At 43.1% G+C, this 19,117-nt stretch overlaps 1 protein-coding gene and 1 non-coding gene across 5 annotated transcripts in view; one reads left to right on the forward strand and one right to left on the reverse strand.

Annotated features, from left to right (window-relative positions):
- The window catches only part of MAML3 (mastermind like transcriptional coactivator 3), a 391,314-nt gene that overhangs the window by 58,070 nt on the left and 314,127 nt on the right, over positions 1–19,117 (reverse strand). The gene's annotated exons all lie outside the window — the stretch shown is intronic.
- Positions 8,856–8,927, forward strand: TRNAG-ACC. Its single transcript has one exon. It is a non-coding gene; the product is annotated as a tRNA-Gly (tRNA).

The raw sequence follows: 19,117 nt of genomic DNA on the forward strand, positions 1-19,117 counted from the left end.
ACAACAACAACAACAACAACAAAAAACCCAGCACATGCAGCCTCCCTCAGTACAGGGGCCTCAGAGACAACGTGGTCCTTATAAGCCCTTTTGTGCTCGACTAGCTGTGGCACAGGACAATGGAAATGGTTACGTGTAGCCTGTTGTTTCTATGTAAATGCCACCTCGAGGATACAGTCTTTGCCAGGCAGATGGCTAATTTCTCTGCTCTAACCTCATCTCCCCAGTGTTACTGTGTGCCTGTGATGTCCTGCCCTTGGAGTCAGGTCTTGATTCCTGTCAAATGTTCAGAGACAAAAGTGGTGCCTGCTAAACCATTCCCGCGAAGGCAGCTACTGGCTGGGAATGGCGGTGGTGGCCGCAGCCCAGGCTGCGTGGTGGGCTGTACCTGCCAGTGCCGGGCTGCACAGTGGGGGCTTCTCTGCTTCCAAGTTTCGAGTGGAACACTTTCCTTTGTTATCGCCAGCAGCCTCTGGACTCCAGCATGCTGATAGCCCCGTGTCTTTCTGTTGGGATCAACAGCCACTTCCTTAACTGCTCCTTGCTAGTTCATGCTGTCTCCTGGCATCCATCTGACCGTGCAAATTTGGGCAGGGCCAGGAGAGAGTCCATCTGTCTTGTCACAGATAGGTGGTGGTGAACTTGTGGCCCCCCAGAAGCCCGGCTGCCACGTGCAGACAGGTAATCCTCCTAGCCAGGACCCTGCCCATCAGCGATTGGCCGTCTGATTGGATGCACATTCATCTTCAAATTATGTTGTGTGACAGCCCGGGCTGCTGAACACCATTTTAACATGCAGATTGACTCCTCGGAGGCTCTTCATTATGCATTTAGCGGTCTGTTTTCAGACTAACCAGCATGTCAGAGAGGCCCGCCATCCTTTTTCCACCTGGGTGGAGGAAATAGCTCACTGACTGTGGGGGAGCCACGGATATTAAAATGCATATGTTTACTTTCCTGAGCATTCACACACAACTGCTTCCCTCAGTGCAAGAGAAGACGGAGGAGAAAAGAAAAGACCCTTGGTTTTGCCATTCCAGGAAAATGGCTGTGCAGAACAAGGGAGGCTTTGTTGCAGAGAGAAGCCAGCTAGGCCGGACCAGCCTGATGCCCACCCGGCTGCCCACTAGCCTGCCTGGGTGCCTCCACACAAGCGTTCCTCTTATCAACACACAGACTCCCTCTTTCTCTCTCACACACACAGCCTGAAGTATTTTAAGCAGAACACTTACAATTTCCTGTTGCTAAAACCGTTCTGCATCTCCAGCGGCATTCCAAGCAATCCTGGCGAGTGATAGGACGAGCCAACTGCATGTGCGCAAGCACAGTGTCTGGTTAGGGGGCTCCAGGGTTACCTAGGAGGCTCTGGGGCCCCCTTTCCACCCCTTCTCTCTTCTCTTCCTAGTGCAATTTACTTCTGCTTGCAAAGAATATTTCTGTATGGCCTTAGGCGGCTACTGCATGAACACCAATGTTTCCTGTGTGTTGTGAATGTGAGTGCGTGCACGTGTGTGTGCCCGTGTGTGTGCGTGTGTGTGCGTGCGTATCTCCTTTCTCCAGGATCTCTTTCCCTTCCTTACAGAGGAATCACGTTTGCACTGCTTTTTAAAATTCCTGCCTGTTCATATTTAGTTCCCCAGTGCCATATTTTCTCCATTTTTCTAGGGCCTTCACTTCGGGCTATGGGTTGGCCAAGGCAGTAGCCCTCTGTTTTTTGCCTCTGATCAGTGGGGGCTTCTAAAATCGGGGCCTGAGGGGCTCTCTTGCTTCATTTCTTTGTTGCCACCAGAGAAATATCGGACAGGTTTAGAAGGCTACCTTGGACACAAAAGCTTAGGAGCCCAGAGCTGACACCCAGCTTCCTAAAGGACAGCCACCCTGCCACATGCCTCTGGGGTGTCCGTTGTCTGCACATCAGCTGCCCCTCAGCTTCTGGGCTCTCCCAGGCATAGCTGGATCCTGATATCAAGAGCATGGATGAAATTTTGCTATTTAAACAGCAGAGTTCATTCTAGTCAGGCTCTGGGCAGAAAGTAAAACCGACAGCGGAGCCGTAGTCCTAACTCCCCTGGAAAGGCTGTGAGGAGGAATAAAATGGTTACCAAGACTTGGTCTGGGATCAGAGTGTTCCTGATGAGTGAATTGGGCAGGAAATGCGGCTTTTTATTTTTGTATGGAAGACGGTGATGCCCACTGACAAGAACAGGCTGCATGTGGTTGCTGGGCTGTTGCTCAGCTGGTGTCACACTGCAGAGCATTGTTTGGAAAGCTATCACCCAGCAAGAACAATATGGCTACCCAGCGCCCGAGGCGGTGTGTGGAGAGATCTGTCCCCTCGTTCACGTAGCTCCTCACTGATTTTTGCTTTTTCTGTGATAAAACAAATGGATTTCCTGAATTAAAAATGCTACTGAGGGTTTTTAGTCCCAGAACTACTCTGTGTTTTAAGAAAGCTCCTTGATTGACAAATGAGTGGGGACCAACTTGTGGTTTGCAAGCCTCTCACGCCTGTGAGAAGGCTGGGGGTTGTGAATCTCAATTCCAATAGTTACTTGCCACGCGGACCACGGAATGTCACTAAATCCTGATTTTTAATTTGGGCTGCATGGTGTCCCCCACCAAATTCATATGCTGAAGTCCTAACCCCTTGTACCTCAGAATGTGACTGTATTAGACACAGGATCTCTAAAGAGGTAATTAAGGTTACATGAGACCTTTCAGGTGGGTCCTAATCCAGTATGACTGGTGTCCTTATAAAAGCAGTTAGGACACAGATACACACAGAGGGAAGAACTTGTGAAGACACTGGAAGAAGATGGCCATCTACAAGCCAAGGAGACTGTCTCTCAGAAGAGATTAATGCTTAATCATGCACTTCCAGCCACCAGAACTGTGAGGAAATAAATTCTGTTGTTTGAGCCTCTCAGTTTGTGGTGCATTGTTACAGCATCCTGAGCAAACTAATACAGGGACGATGAGTACTAGTGTGCTTCAAGGATGTGAGAAACAATAGAGGGGTAAGGGGGGCATTTCACAGTATCTGGAGGATTTCAAGCATCATTTTCAGTGATCTGTCTTAAGAAGACCCATACATCTCAGCCCAGATGCTAATTTCACAGAGATTAGGTAGAAATTGGGTTTTCTGTCAGGCAAAATACCTGTAAAAGAGTGGCTGCTCTCTGGCTTCCTGTTCTTAAGGCAGAACTGACATCTTGAACTGAGAAAATGCTGTAAAGGACCTCACTGGCCCTTCAAATAAATCTCTAGATTTTTGTTTGAACCAATCAATCGGTTCTCCAAGGTGTCAGCTGGTAACAGACATATCTGTCAATACGACAGTCCTGCCGTCCCTGGGCAGGCTGTGTCCCTGGGCAGGCTGTGTTCCCAGCAGGAAGCACGGCTCAGCAGTTACTTATATTTGGAAAATGGATAACCCAGGATTATGTGTTTCAGGAGGTGAGGTTAAAGCGGGGTCAAGGGCCAGGTTAATGCTAGTACAGTTTCCACTGGAGAAAGCGAGCACAATGTATTGATTTCAGGGAGATGATATGTGTTCCTAGCCTTGCTTCCTCACCCTGCTTCTCATCCATCCAGAGATGTCCTTTGGCAGAGTCTGAACACCCTCTGCTTTTCGGAAGTATCCCTGCCAACTGGTGCTGTAGGAAGCGCTGAATCATGAGAGCACAGTCAGAGGAAAAATAAATATTCTGTGTCTAAGAGAAACGTGGACACGACTTAATTGGGTTTGGCTGCCGAGCCTCTTGGTTGCGTTTTCTCTCCCGGGCTGCAGGCAGCGCTCAGCTGAGCCTTCCCCATTCTGTAGCCCCACTGGGTCAGGTACCCCACGGGGAATTTCCCTACACTTCACTTACTCATTCTCAGCTGAACAGACACACATGTTAATGTGATTCTGTGCCCCCTAATCAAATACAAGTCCCCTCCTGGAACAGGGTGATCTACAACTTGAAGGAACACTGGTTAAAGATCATCTTCTATAAATTCTTGTTTCACATTCTTTTTTTTGTTGAATTCACTAAGTGTGGCCTTCTCCTATCATGGACACCAGAACCAAGGAGGAAGCATCCCTTTCTAAAATGCTCTTCCTCTTCTCTGTATTTCATCTCTTCTACTTTCTTCCAAAATGCCATTTTCCAAGTCAGTAAGCTTATATAAATCCCAAGTCGCACTACTTTCCTAAACTGTTTTCAAGTCCCTTCTCTGGGATTTAATATCTCCTATGATAACCAAAACTGGACACAGAATAGCACTAAGGTTTTATATGTTATCTTAAATTTTCTATATTATCTTTTCTTTTAACCCCCCCAAGCATCCTATTGGTTTTTTAAATTGCTGCTGGATACCAGACAGATATTTTCCCCAAGTTATCAGCCATGACTCTTAAATTATTTTACTATGAGTTCAGAGCCTATCAGAGATTATGAGAAGTTTAGATTATTTTTCCCAAAGTGCATTATTTTATACTTAACCAAATTAAATTTCATCTGCTTTCACACTACCCAATCCCCTAGTTTGCTTAGCTTTGCCTGAAGTGTCTCAGAGCAATCCTTAATTTTTTATTAACTGTGCCAATTCAAAGCTTCCTACTTAACTCTCTGCTTTAGAGCTTTTGCCTTTCACACTTTTGGAAGTCAGTGCATTTTAAAAAGTGTGGAATGAAGCACTATTTGGAAAGATGCTATGCTAAGGGATACGTAAAAGATCCCAATAAATTAATGACAACACACCTGAAGGTGAGGTACCAAATTCAACCTCAAGAAGCACCATCATTCCTGTGCTGAGAATAAATGATCCTAAAATGTTTCCCCTTTCACTGGGATATTACATTACAAACTCAGATAGGAATCCTAGCAGGCAGCCAATTTTCCTGTAGAGCCACCCTCTATTTTGGCTTCCTATGGAATCTGTGGTGGCAACAGGGGTCCCTCTTCTTCACAGTTTTAGTTGAATGGAAACTAGGATCAATGAGTTCACTGCATGCTTTTCCATGGTTATTTCTGGGTTTCTTTTCTCAGATATTGAGAGAAAGATAAACATGTTGCATTTTTTCACCAGTTCTTTGCTCCAAGTTGTCTCCAATCCTTTCCCCTATATAGCTGGAAGAGGAACTGATAGAATGAAATCCTCCCAGTTTTAAAATGACCATTAAGAACGGTGCTGGTATGGAAGCAACCAAAGTGTCTGTCAGTGGATGAATGAATAAAGATGTGATATACACACACACACTGGAATACTGCTCAGTCATCAGCAAGAAGGAAATCCTGCTGTTTGCAACAACTCGGATGAGCTGGAGGGCATTATGGTAAGTGAAATAAGTCAGACAGAGAAAGACAAATACTTTGTGATCTCGCTTATATGTGGAATCTGTAAAAGGTAAACTCAGAGAAACAGGGCAGAATGGTGGTTACCAGTGACTAGGGATGAGGAAATGGGGAGATGTTGGTGAAAAGGTGCAAACTTCCAGTTGTAAGATTAACAATTTCTGTGGATCTAACGAAGACCTGGGTGATTATAGGTAATAATACTGTATTAGATGCTTGAAAGTTGTTAAGAGAGTAGATCTTAAATGTCCTTACCATAAAAAAAAAAGGTAATTTACCTGAGGTGATAAAGGTGTTAGCTAATGCTATGGTGGTAACCATTGTGCAATACAGAAATGTGTCAAATAAACATGTTGTACATCTTAGACTTACACAATGTTATCTGTCAATTATATCTCAGTAAAGCTGGGGGAAAAAAAGAATGCAGCTAAGACTACTAGTTGCCTATCAAGTATCCATTTTCTCCATTTTTAACTGGGCCCACTGCTGTCCAGCTAAAAAGCTATAATCCCCAACTTCTCTTGCAGATAAAGGTGGCCAAGACACTAAGTGATGTAAGTGATGCAAGTAAGTAAGATGTAAGGGAAAGTATGGGTGGAGCTTCTCGGAGATTTTCTTCAAAGAGGGCTCTTCTGTTCTTGAAAGTTTTACCTGGAACTCTTTTGTGATGGCTGGAGCTCTAGAAGCCATTACAGACCTCGAGGGCCGAAACCTAGGGATGGCACAGTAGAGAGCTGGAAGAAGCCTGAGTTCTTGACTTTCTGAAGCTGCCACTCTAGCCCTGGACTGCATACTCCTGTACTTCTTTTATGAGAAAGAAAAATAAACTATGGTATTTTTAAATCACTATTGTGGGAGTGAGGAGGCGAGGATGGGGGTGGGGAACCTCTGTTTTTGCAGCTGTATCTAATTTTTACCAATTCAGAAAGAGTTGGCTTAGGTTTACTTCATATAACCAAGACTTTTTAATGCTAGAAAGTGGCCTTAGAGATCATCAAGTACAATTCTTTTAAATATAGTCCAATTTATTTCATTTGTTGAGTCTACTATGTGAAAGGCAGTTGACTAAGTGCCAAAGGGGAGGCGAAATGCTGTGAAATATGGTTTTTCCTTTAAAGGAGCTTTCATCACACAACCGAAAATAATATAAGGCAGAATATGTCAAATATTGTAAGAGAGGACCACACAGTCTCCTGCAGAAACGTTGGGAGGATTACAATTGATGAGGGGGCAGGATGAAGTGGCCTGAACCAGGGAAGGCTTCACAAAAGTTATCTGAACTGAGCCTTGAAGGGTAGCATTTCATAGCAAGGGTGGGCAGAGGGAAATATACAGTCTAGACAGAGGGAATCTTGTGAACTAAGAAAGGTGAAGAGCAGGCAAATCCAGTCTAGGTGTGGGCTGCCGGTGGTCCAGTGAGACCAGATGTGGGGAGATGTAAAGATGCAGCCGGGGCAAGGCCTGGATGGGAGCTTGGAATCTGAGTCTTTAGGGCTTTGAATGTCATGTAAGAAGTTTTTATTTTAGTCTGAAGTATTGGGAGGCCATCCAAGTTTTCTGACCAAAGAAGTGACATGTAATCAATTTTTTAAAGGAGTCTTAGAAAGAGGAAGTATTGGAGATCAGAGGGGAGGTTACTTCAAAGATACTGTACAACCTTAACCAGGGCAATGTTGGTGAACATTGAAAGGAGGAGGGCGATGCAAAAGGCATGGAAGGATGTGGACATGTCTATTGTGAGTGTACTCAAGCCTCCCTTAACAACGGGCAAATGGTATCCTTTACAAAGAGCATATTTAACACAGGGTAGATGATTTTGGAACAAAGATTTAAGCTGATGTCCTAACACCAATTCAGGTTTAAAATATTAAGGAAAGAAATTCTGTTCAACACTGACTTCTTTCTGTTCCTTATAAATGAATATACTATGAATTACAACATTCTACAATAATACTATCTCACAACTGCACAGAGTTTAAGTGAATTAACCAAGATTACACAAGCTTTTCTGTTCTGGATTGTATTTTCAGATATAAAGCATTAAAAATGTCACGCACTTTGTATATATAAGTCACCCAGATAGCAAGAAGACTAAAGATTAATGCAACGTACTCAGTGCCAGACTATGCCAAAAGCCTGTCTTTTTGTTTGTTACAAGATTTTTAGAAGCTACTAACACTATTAACATTTCTTTGAATGGTGGAATTGTTCCTCTGATAGAACTATTTTCTTTAAGAATGCTAATAAGGAGGAGTGGCATTACCTCCCTGGTAGAATCCATCCTTACTTCTCCAAAGAAAGGATATCTATTTATTCATATAAGAGCAACCTATTAAATTATATTCTCTGGGCTACCCCTCCTCCCCCAACTCATGTGGCCTAAACTTAAGAGTTATAGATGCATGGAAAAAGCACTAACCCCACCTGCTCACATCAGATGCATGAACCCGAAGACTCAGAGTGGCTGTGGGACATCTCGGTAGAGGACATTTATTGATGTTAGTTTCTGTAACCTCCTTTTTGGTACTGGTACCCTAATTACCTCTTGCAGAGCCAGAGTTCCACCAACTTGGTGGAACTGTCAGGTTAAGGTGCCCAGTACACCTGTCTCCAAGGTGTCTGTCTGCATATGATCCACTGGCCAAGCAGACACTCTCTCCCTGGTCTTTGAGTCTCAAGCAGATGGATGCAAGGATGGAAAACACTTGGAGTTGGTGGGGGTGGGTATAGCTCAGTGGTAGAGAGCGTGCTTGAGGTCCTGGGTCCCCAGTACCTCCATTTAAAAAAAAAAAAAAACCAAAACAGCTGGAGTTGACTCATTCTGGTGGTGGCATCCTAAAAGCCTAAATACCACTTCCTGTTAAAAGAGCCCCAGAGTTGCCCTTATTCTCATGCTTTTCCATGGTTCTCCAGCATTCTGGAATCTGTGCGCTACCTTACAGCTAGCTTTCCGATACTTTTTTGGGCCTTCAGTTCACCTGAGTTGGTTTCTACTGCTTTCTACCAAAGAACCTAGCTTAGACACGATCTGAGTCCAGAAATGTGCTCTTCAACCGCAGAGGGTATTATACACATTCTCGCATAGGTTATTCATGTGCTATTAGCAAGCATCTACAGGAAGATGTCTGCAGGTTCCACCTAGAGTGTCTCCTGGTGGGGCACAACCCTAGAACAACAGTACTACAGCTGTGTGCTGAGAATACATTTCTTTCCTAATTTGAAGGAAAAAGAAAAAACAAATTGCACTGCACATCTTGGCTACTCATCTTTTAACATTAGCCAGACCTCCTTGTCAGAAAGTCCTCATGTACCCCAGGAACAGTCCTACCTGGGTAACTGATGTTTGTGCCTATGACCCCCGGCTTTGTTCTGATCCTGAAGTAACATGTAAATCATTATCAAATAGAGATTACATTGTACTTACTTCATTTTAATGTAAAGTATTTTTCCCCCAGTGTTCAGTATTCTAGTTATTCCATTAAGATTAACCAGAACAGCTTGATCTTTGTGGAGGGAGGGTATATAGCTCAGCGGCAGAGCGTGTGTTTACCATGCACGAGGTCCTGGGTTCAATCCCCAGTACTTCCATTAAAAAAAAGATTAACCAGAATGCTGTGTTTCCTTAAAATGACAGATCATAGACTAAGTCATCACCTGTCTTTGGCCAAAGAATGATGCTGTACGTGGGACGGCTGTCCTCGTCTCTGACTTGGTGTGCAGTACCAGGAGGGTCGCATGCAGAATGGTTAGGAGGGAGGCCAGTCACCGAGTCAGCTGGCTGGATCAGCAGCATCAACCCAAACAACCAATGGGGTGGCCAGTGTCTTCACACTCGAGCTGCCCGTGACTGAACACCTGGGTGCCTTACTCGCCTTGCTCTGTTCCTGGCCCTGCCTGTATGTCTACTCCACCACTTCCATCTTCAGCTTAGCAATTCCTTGGCTCTGTAACATGAACCCCTATGACTTACTGAGATGGCTTCCTAATTTGGGCTTCCACTTGGTCTGAAAAGCTGTCTTCCAGTTTTCCAAGTGACTTCCCATGGGAAAAATGCTACCTTCTCCTGCTCCCAGTTTTGTGGCAAAAATGTAGCTCGAGGTGGGAGGGCACATCTGTGTCCTATGCTGGAGGAGCACATCTGTCTTCTCCTCTCACTGCTGGCACTGCAACAGCCTTTGCTCCTCAGTGGAGCCAAGATTATCCCTGTCTTCACACTGCTGAATAGACTGGGGTCAGGTGCCAAGACGCTGCCTGCCCTGAAGGCTTGTTTTCTGAAAGAAGGTAAGAATTCATGGCAATGACACGGAGAAACTCCCAAATAGCTGAAGTTTTCCAGGATAATCATTCTGCCTCCCCAATATAGTTATCTCTCTTAGAAAGTGACTTGAGACAGAAGTTATATTGCTGCTTCCCCAGGGCTCAGAAAGGGCAGGCGCACAAAGTTAGGTGAGACAGCACAGGGGAAGCGATGAAAGATTTGCATCGTACCTGTCACATATGTCAATAATCCATCCTGAAATTCAGGGAAGCCTGGAAGACTAACTTGAAATTGCATTAATAATAGTAATAAAAAAATACTAAGCCAACAACCACCCTAGTATAATGCTGAATTTCACAGACATTTTACTGAAAAGGAAAGCAAGTAACTTTGGCTGCTCCTTAAAATGTAGACTTGTGTCTGTTGTCTTTTAAAAACAAAAAATATAAGGGTGTCAACTAAATTTGAATTCAATTGAATGGGTCATGCTTTGTGCGTCATGCATATTATACATGAAATGTTTTTGAATGCATTTTAGTGAGTTTAAGGGTGAAATCAGAATGGCTTAAAAATCGGGGACAAGTTCCTGTTGAATTGTCAAAGCTATTTTGTGCTAGGTGCTTCTGGGGAATGGTTAAGGCACCACAGTTCACGTATTCGCTTTTACAAGAAACCAAAAAAGTGGAAGAAAGATTCCAAGTCACGGTTTCTAGGAAGGAAAGGACTCTGTTCTTTTCTCCATAACACAGATAGCGCTTCTGGGCATCAGGCTGACAAACCTCCCCACCACAGAGGTGCAGTGTCTTGAAGGCTGTAGGCTGGGTCTTTTAAGCAGACCCTCATGGATGAGGTTTCAAGCTGACGCCGCCACTTACAACACGCGGTAGTGCTGCTGTCGGGATGGAAAACACTTCTGGGGAATCCTGAGTTACTCTAGGAGAGAGCAGTCCACTGTGTGTTCCCACGCTTCTCAGCGTGCAGAAAGGCAGATTCTCTCCTTCATGCAGGCAGACACGCCCACTCCACGCGCCCACCTACCTGCCTCGTCTAAGCGAGACTGTGTGTTCTCCCGCCCGGGTGTCTACGACGCCCGTGTTTGGATAGGGTGTCAGGGAGCACATGGAAACCTCTTCTCTGAGGCTGGAAACTAGTTTCTATTGGGCAGACAGTTAGTTCATCAGACATGGAAATGGAGCGGCTTTATTTTTTCTTCTACAATGCCTTTTCTGTAATTTTCTTCTTTTTTTTTTTTAACAAACAAAGGATAATATCAGTCTCTGACATTGAATCAGATTCATTTTGCGTTATAATCCTTGGCTTACAGACATGATGGACTCTCATGAGGCTTTAGGAAGTGCTGGTATCTGCAAGGGCTTTAGAGAGAGGAAAAACTTTGAAAAAAGAAGATATTTTCCACTTCACGTGTCTGACAAGGGTATGTGGGGCCAATTTACAGCAGGGGCTTAATATATTTTTGATGAAAATTGCTGCAATGTGGCACACAGATTAAAGAGAAAACAGCTATTTTGTAATGACAGCAGTAGATTCTGAAATGAAGCCCAGCTGGTACGAAGATCCTACGTGGATTTTAAGAGATGCTACCCTCTTTCCAAGCCTTTCAAGCAGCAGTTAGAAGTCCTCCAGGCTGGAGTTACTACCTTATCAGAGTTTCCTGCGGGTGTGAGCTCTGTGTGGCTCCAAACTCTAAAGGAATTGGTCCATTATAATGGAAAATATAGTTACACAAATGTGTTAAAAAAAAAACAAAAAACATGAACAAGCCAACATGGATTTCCAGGCCATGGTTTAGCTCACCCTTTCAGAAACTGTAGCAAACACTTAATATTAGAATAGGAAGCCAGAAGGCAGAGGCTAGCTCTGTTCTTCACCAGTAGCAATTATAAAAAGGCTACAATATATAATGCTTTAAAATGATCACAGATCAAAAGAGGCAGGATATTCACCAAAGCCAAGTGTAATGCCCGGGACATAGCAAGAATGAATGAATGAATGAATGGTGATTAGCACAAAGGCTCGGTAGTTGGGTTAGCAGATACTGTTTTACACCTGAGCGATGAACTCGGATCCAGAGAGCCTTAGGCAGATTACTTCATTTTCCTTACATTCAAGTTTCTCATCTGTAAAGTGAGGCTGCTGATTCACAGGCTTATTGTGATGCCTAAAAGTGTAATGTCCAAGGGCCTGGCCCAGTGCAGGTGCTCCAGACTAGACTGCTTGAAACTGCAGCTTTCAATTTGTTCTTGTAATTGAAGAAAATAATGTCATGTGAAACTTCACAGTTTTATAGTTTACTTCAATTTAAGTTAGCATTATTTTAAAGTAATAAAACCACAATAGACATACATACATACACACACATGCTGATATCTATAATCAGAGTCCAGTCGAGGGGTGGTCCTGGCCATCTGGGTTCTGCCGGTGTCAGCACGATCGTGCTGTGGATGTGTTGTGAGGCACTGGTCTTGGGGTCAGGAGAGCGGAGTGAAAGGCCATGGTTAGGTTCTCTTTAAGCTAAAAAACGTCATGTGGCAGTGAAGAGATAAACCTAGAATGTAACATTGGACAACTGATCTAGTTTCTTCAACAAGTCGAGGGGATATAATAAAAAGGAGGCGAGGGGATGTACTGTTCTAGATTTTTTAAAAAGAGACTTAATCCAAACAGCACATCCTTGGTGGAAAGGGGCATCCTCCCAGCGAGGGCAGTGCTGGCTGGCCAGGGGCCACGTGGAGAAGTAGAGAGCAAATTCAACTGTAGTTAGAATTTGCTTTAAAAACATTTCAGCAAGAGGGAAAAAAAGAATAAATGAAATAAATGTGCTTCCCCCTCCCCACCAACCCCCGCCCCGCAAAGAGACTTAAAGATGTAACACCTAAATCCCACAGGGGGACTATGGATCATGGCCAACCATGAAACCAACCATAAAAGACACTTTTAAGGCCATGTTTGTATAGACTAAGCAATTACTAATAATTTTAGCTGTGATAATGAGATTGTGGTTACATAAGAAAATATTCATCTTTTAGAATTGATTATATATATACACATATATACATATATATATATATATATTTACAACGTAGGGGCAAAGTGACCGAGGTTTAGAATTTACTTAAGATATTTCAGCACAAAAAAAGGGTGGCAGGATCAGTGAAGGAAGGGTGACAGCATCTTGATAACTGAATTGGGGTGGCACGTATCTAGGAGTTCATTGTAGGAGTTCCTCAATACTTGTTTCGTTTAACACTTTTCTTAATAAAATACAAAAAAATTCACCTATTCTTTTTGTGACTTGGTGCCAAAAATTTAAAATGAGTGGTATGCATTGAGTCATATGAAACTGCCATTTCTGTAGCTCAAACAAGTTGAATGTTAGCACCTTCATATGGTTCAATCCAACCGAATCCAAAGATTCTCAAAGTGCCTGTTATTGCTGACATTCTACCCCTAACCCTAGACAGAGCTAAACTCTGCACACAGCTCAATATCCAGAGTTGTTGGACATTACTCTACAGGGATGGGCACAAAATGTTAGCCGGTTTGCTAATCACCTTCAGTAACCGCTTCTGTTACAACTGTACTGCAGTTGTTAGAATTGAAAGGCATGGGCCCAACTACACCTGGGACCAAGCTTTAGACTTTTCCGTAGTTCTGCTACATGGAAAGTACTTATCTACCTCCAGGAGGCTCCACATCTATCTTTAAAATGCAGATAACAATGCTACTCTTTTCACAAATTAGTTCAAACTATAATGAATTTTTAAAAGGGGTTAGTTTAAAATGTCTCCTTTAAACCTCTCAGAAATATTGAATGTAGGGTATGAAACATGAGTAAAAAACCCCGAATTTTCTTGCCTTTTGTAGCCCACATCTTACTTATCGTAAAGTGTAATAACCAAACGATAAAGTCCATAAAGGCCATAGCTGTTCCCTGCTGTGGCTTTTTACGGTCGAGCCCACTGACCACTGGTCATGATGCGCCTTCCTGATGCTCTTTATCCCAGGAATCTCCCAAATACAGTGTCACATCACTTATAGTCTTTGAGGTAAGACGGATCTGGGCCAGTACCACAAAAATACTGCTTCCTCTGAGTGTAGAAAGTGGAATCCTGCAGAGTCTGACATTCTGGCCATTTCTAAACTGAGTCCAGACCTCACCTCCAAAATTAAAGAAAATAACAAAACTACTTTTGGTAACGTACTTTTAAAGTAGGGAAAGTTATTCAATTTAAGTAGGATCTATAAGCATTTCTTTTTCAATCCTGATCCTCTACGTAGCCTGTTTGTGACTTTCACCCATTAAATGTTACAATTTTTAATACCTAATAAGTTTATCTCTTTATCTGAACTGGGCAGATTAAAAACAGCTGAATCTCTTGCTCTATGAGTAATTAGTTTAGGCAGTTAAAGCAGTCTCAACTATGGGTAAGGTTCTGAGTTTCTTTCCAGGGCTTTCTTCTCTGTACCGGGGTAATGAGAGCATTCCGAGCCCATCCAGCCTTGTTGTAACCCCTGCTCCCCCAGGTTTCAAGCCTGGGTGAGAGAACATTCAAAAGCATGATCTTTATGTTTGTAGGTGAGTAGGGCCCATCTTGTGTGTGAAGTACTACACATCCATAAATGACCGCCTTCTTCCAAATGGAATCACTTCCATGAGTTATAACTATTTTCTATTTGTTTAGGCTCAACCATTCAAGTGATCTTTGCCAGGAAAACTCCCCTGACATCACCTAATGCTACAAATTTCCTAATGATAAAGGTGGCTATTCTACTTTCAAGGTTAAAACAACTGAACTCAGAAAATAACTAGACAAATGTTCACAGATAGAGTGTGCATGTGTGTGTGTGTGTGTGTGTGTGTGTATTGAGGAAAAATGGCTGGTTAATTTAAACCCTGGACAGTGGGAGGGAAACTTGAAAATCCAAGGAAGGCACTTAACTCTTTTTTGTCCTCATATGATGGTACATTATCAGCTTCATGTAAGGAAATAGGAAATGAAGCTTTTAAACTAGAAGCAGGATGAGACTGGGGCAGGGGAAGGGAAGGAAGACAGAACGGAGCTTCAGTCCTCTTTTCTCCAGGTTGAAATGATCCAGGTCTTCTGTTCTAAAGAAACTGAGACTGGACTTCTGCATCAAGCAGTTCTCTGCCACATCAAGTGAGGACCAAGTGCGGCTACAGTTGATTTCAACTGCAGGACTTTACACCTATTTTTCCAGAGGGGAGGGCTCCTGGTAAGCCCTGTGACTCATATTTAAACAGAAGCAAATGCACTTTAATATTTACCCTTTCAAGTTTCAGGAGAAGTAAGGGAAATAGGAGGAAAAGGGGAATATGAGACCAAATATTTATAAAATCAAGAAGAAAGTGTAAATCTTTGTGTAAAACGTAACTGCACTGTGGAAGATTGTATTTGTTCTTCCACCATACTAAAGAGCATATATTATTATAGGATTAAATCTATGCCAAAGATTATTTTAATTTTGGAAAAGAGTAGCTCTTCTTATTATTTCTTTCAGACTTTAACAGCAGGTACTTTTTTTTAATGTTACATGTACCACCTACAGTAAATATTTTTAAATGCTTCCTGGTGCAAGTTGAACTGGAAGAAGGGCATTTTTACGCCTAGCTTTGTTTAATGATCACCTGTGCCCTCTTCCGTGAAAGACAGAGTCCCACAGTCCCCAGAGAGAGTTGCACAGAAGCCTGCGTGCGAGCCCACAAAGGACAAAACAGAAAGAATCCAAAAGGCTTAAGATTTGTTTTCATTTGAAAATGCAAAGTCAGCTTTAGTTTTTGAAAGGAATGGAAAAGAATGATTCAAAATATGGCAGACTAGTTTTACCAACAGCCATTTGCCCAAAATGAGTAATAATTTTGGATGATGAGTTGTAAACAACACTGATTTCATTTATTTTGCAACCAGTAATCCTGTTGAGGAGACAGGGTAGGCAAATTGTTTGAATTATCTGCAATGTTTTGGGGCCTTATTTGGAAAGTTGCAGGAAATCCTGGCAGAGAGAAAAATAAAAAGAGTTGGATACTTGGAAAGAACTGCAACTAGGTGGGAAGACTTTTGAGGGATCTGGTTTGGTGCTCCCTGGGCCTCAGATGGGTCTGGGCCTGAAAGATCAAGTGGAATCTGCTTCGTTCTTAGAAACAGGCCAGCTTCTAAGGGACCTAGGAGCCCACCACAGGACAGGCCGGTTTCCATGGCAAAGACCCTCTGCAGCACAGGGCTCTGACCATCTCCAGACCTCTTCCTGGAAGGGCACTGAGTGCTCTCCCGAGGGGAGCTGCCAGATAAAATATAGGACTCAGTTAAGTCTGAATTTCAGACAAACAACTTATACTAACACACACATATACTAAAAATGTTTATTATTTATCTAAAATTCAAATTTAACCAGGCTTCTTGTTTTTGTTTGTTTTCTAAATCTGGCAACCCTACTCTCCAAATAAGGTGATTTGCCCCAGGGCAGGGTTCAGCTGCATTGCTGCTGGGGTGCCGAAGCCCTGAGATGGGAGTAGGGACAGGGGAGGGGGCAGAGGAGGAGCTTAAACCACAGGCTCAGGAATAGTGGACTTTCTCCACCGAAAGGAAGGCCATGACAAATCTGTCTGCGGGAAGATGGTTAAATTGAGGATGGATTTTTGACTTGGGTCAGCATCCAAGGGACGACTGAGTGTAAGGGAGCAGGAACCAGGGGGCATGTATACACATCTCTGTTCATGTCCACATCTTTGGAAATTTCACAGCAACGATGCTTACTACCAGGAGCAGAGCAAAGAACTGAAGTGTGAAAGTTGTTCAAAAGGAAGAAACGATAGTAAACAGGAAGGAGTACAGTCTTGTACAGAGTTAATTCCCAAGTACAGAGCAGGTTACAGCAGGTCTAGGCTCCCCAGATGCCCTTGTGACCTGGGCAGAAAGGGGCCAGATGGACAGACAGACTGCCCTTTTCAGGATGACGCTGGGTGTGTGGTTCAGAGAATTGTGGTCTGGTTATTTCTAAACACCAAGGTTCTCTTTTGCTAAGCAACAAGTTTCAATCTTAGGGCTCAGATCAGCATCACTCTACTTTCCAATCCCAGGTACTAGTGAGCAAGGGAGCTCAAACTCTCCAGCCCACTGGGATCCAGCTGGTCCTGGATGGGGTACGTAGAGTGCAGGATAGATAAGCCTCAAGATATCCTATCACGGGGGACATTTGAAATGAGCTAGTTCGTTCGTAAACTGACCAGAATCTCCTACTGGAAGATCATATAGTCGGCCCTCTGTATCCAAGGGGTCCAAATCTGCAGATTCAACCAACTTTGGATCTCTGGGTGGATTTGGAGCCCCCAGATACAGAGGGCCAAAGGTACTATGCCATTTTATAGAAGGGACTTGAGTATCGAGGATTTTGGTATTCAGCGGGTCCTGGAACCAGTCCCCTGTGGATACTGAGGGACGACTGACTGTATACATCCCTAATGCGCCTGTCTCCCCAGAGTGCCTGGCGACAGCTGGGTGTTTGTCTGCCATTGTGCTCATTTCTCTCTCCCTGCTTCCCTATTGCTTTTCTCTGTTGAGGTTGCTGTTGAGTTTGTTCACTGTTTGTTTTCCCATGAACAACTCACTTCTTTTTGCCTTCTACTATGCCTGTCCTCTTTTCATTACCTTGGCTTTGCCTTATTATTTTTCCTTTTGTTCATTCATCCTCTGAGTAATTCTCCATGTTTCCTTTGACTCAATATATTGGAATGATACAAATTGCAAAAAATCATATTCTTTTAAAAAATCAAGTTGAGTATAATCATTTGTTATAGGACCAGAGTCTTCCCAGTGACGCTGCAGCTTCTGAGAGAGGGATGGATGTCCGAAGAGTGGGGTCAAGTCCCAGCCCTGCTGATGCTAAGTGTGGGTCTCCAGCCAGTCAACCTCCATTCCTTCATTTTAAAAATGAGGATAACCATTCCTTCTTAACAGGACTGTTGAGAGCATTAAATAAAATGCGTATTTTTACATTAAATATAATGTTGTAAAAGTGCTTTGGAAACTAAATAGTACTTTTCAAATGTGAGGTATTATTACCTAAATAACAGAAATGTCTAATTGTACTCTATAGCAAGTAGTGTTAAATGAATATACAACTACTCCTCTTCATAAATATTTCCTTCTCAAATACCTAGATTTGTGGCTTTTCCAAGATGCTTAATAGTATGAATTGGTGAACTCTCTATGAAGTTTTTGGACCAATTTAAAATGCAGTACTGCCAGATAGTTTTAAAAAAAAAAGTTTCAAAAGACTTCTTTAAAAAAAAAAACATAGTTTATCACAATCCTTCCAATGTTACAGCATACCATTTCCTTTTGGAAAAAATTTTTATAAAGCAAAACAAAACAAAAACAGAACCCCTATTATGAAGTTCTAAGAATTATATGTTCTTTTTCCTAGGTATAGCATCATAAAGAGAATGCTTGTCAGCAGGTGTTTGGGAGATGTGTAAGTTAATGACCGTGTTTTGCTATCAAACCAGTGGAGAGGACTAATTAGCACAGGGAGGCTGGCTCTGGTGGAGGCTGGAGATGTCTGGTGTATACAAGGTGGTAGCTGAACCTAATGCTGCCACACGTCTCCACTGTGCCTCCCCTACTGCAGGTCCCCCAGGGCCATGATGAAAGCTCCAACTCCCCAGCAATTTGCAGGTTGTAAAGTACCCAGGTACGCATGTGCATCATCATCTCCCTGTGTCCTCTCAAAACTCTGTGAGTAGCTCTTATTCCTCACAATTTCACAGAAGAGAAAACTGAGGCCAGCATTGAATACCTTGCCCAGGGTCACCCAACTGGTGAGTCCAGGGCCAAATCTCAATTTGTGGCCTTGACTCTAAACGCCACATGGGTTGCACTGCACCCAGCTCACGTGATGCAGGCCCCCTAGGTGTGCAGGGATGTAACATAATCTCCATATAGAGTGTGCAGCAAGGTGTCACAGAAAAAGTTGGGGACTGGGAGACTCGACTTCCTGCCTTGGCCCTGGCCCAGAAGAACTGTGTGCCCAAAGGTATTTCTCCTCATACCTTTGCTTTCTCATCTGACAAATGAGAGGCTTAGAGTGGCCCAGTCATTCTCAACTGTTTTTAGGGCTTTAGAGAGTGGACAAGCACATGAAATTCAGCTATAGACTCTCCTCTTAGCAAAACGCACACACACACACACCCCCCCACACACACAGTCTTATAAACAATTTCAGTGCATTCACTGATCCCAGTAAAACTAGATGGCTTTTGGCTAGTTGATTTTTAAGGTCTGTTTATGCTCTAAAATTCTGTAATACATCCTCTTTCTACATAGTAATTTATATATGCATATAGTCTCATTTGTGTGTGTAAATTTAAGTGTGCTGCACTAACATGTTCACTTTTGTTTTGGAGAAATGTATATTTTTGTTATAATTCGAAAAGACATATGCACCCCAATGTTTACAGCAGCACTATTTACAATAGCCAAGA

This window comes from Camelus ferus, chromosome 2 (genome assembly GCF_009834535.1).
Source record: "Camelus ferus isolate YT-003-E chromosome 2, BCGSAC_Cfer_1.0, whole genome shotgun sequence".
Lineage (NCBI taxonomy): Eukaryota > Metazoa > Chordata > Mammalia > Artiodactyla > Camelidae > Camelus > Camelus ferus.